This window comes from Oncorhynchus gorbuscha, linkage group LG24, assembly GCF_021184085.1.
Source record: "Oncorhynchus gorbuscha isolate QuinsamMale2020 ecotype Even-year linkage group LG24, OgorEven_v1.0, whole genome shotgun sequence".
In the NCBI taxonomy this organism is placed as follows: Eukaryota; Metazoa; Chordata; class Actinopteri; order Salmoniformes; family Salmonidae; genus Oncorhynchus; species Oncorhynchus gorbuscha.
Window position 1 is genome coordinate 29,231,334 of NC_060196.1, and position 888 is coordinate 29,232,221.

Genomic DNA, 888 nt, shown 5'->3' on the forward strand with positions numbered 1-888 from the left:
GGAATATAGCATGGACATTGGACAACAAGAAGAATGACGTTTCTGATCGTTCAACATTGCGCAGTTTCATGTGCCTAGAGCAATTTGTTGATCAGTGATATTATTAAATAATAAAGGCATAAGTGCATTGCCATACATATGCATTTTTTTATGACAATTCTGAATATCTTTTTTTTGACAAATGTGCAAAAAAAAAAGAAATAATAACTGTACTAATTAATACACCATTAATTAACTATTGAAGTAGAATATACGATTAGTAGCCTATGTATCGTTTTGTGTTTTTTTTATGTCTGTATTGTGGGACATTTAATAGGACTAATTTACACTGAACAAAAATATAAATGCAACATGTAAAAATGTTGGTCGCAGAACTTGTATTTCTCTAAAATGTTGTGCACAAATTGGTTTACATCCCTGTTAATGAGCATATCTCATTTGCCTAGATAATCCATCCACCTGATAGGTGTGGCATATCAAGAAACTGTTTAAAGAACATTACAAAGGTGGACCTTGTGCTGGGGGTCAATAAAAGGCCACTCTTAAATGTGCAGTTTTGTCACACAACATACATGCCACAGATGTCTCAAGTTTTGAGGGAGCGTGCAATTAACATGCTGACTGCAGGAATATCCACCAGAGCTGTTGCCAGAGAATTGAATGCTAATTTCTCTACCATAAGCCGCCTCCGATATCATTTTAGATAATTTGGCAGTACGTCAAACCGGCCTCACAACCGCACACCACGTGTATGGCATCATGTGGGTGAGCGGTTTTCTGATGTCAACGTTGTGAACAGAGTGCCCCATGGTGGCAGTATGGTATGGGCAGGCATAAGCTACAGACAATGAACACAATTGCATTTTATCGATGGCAATTTGAATTCAC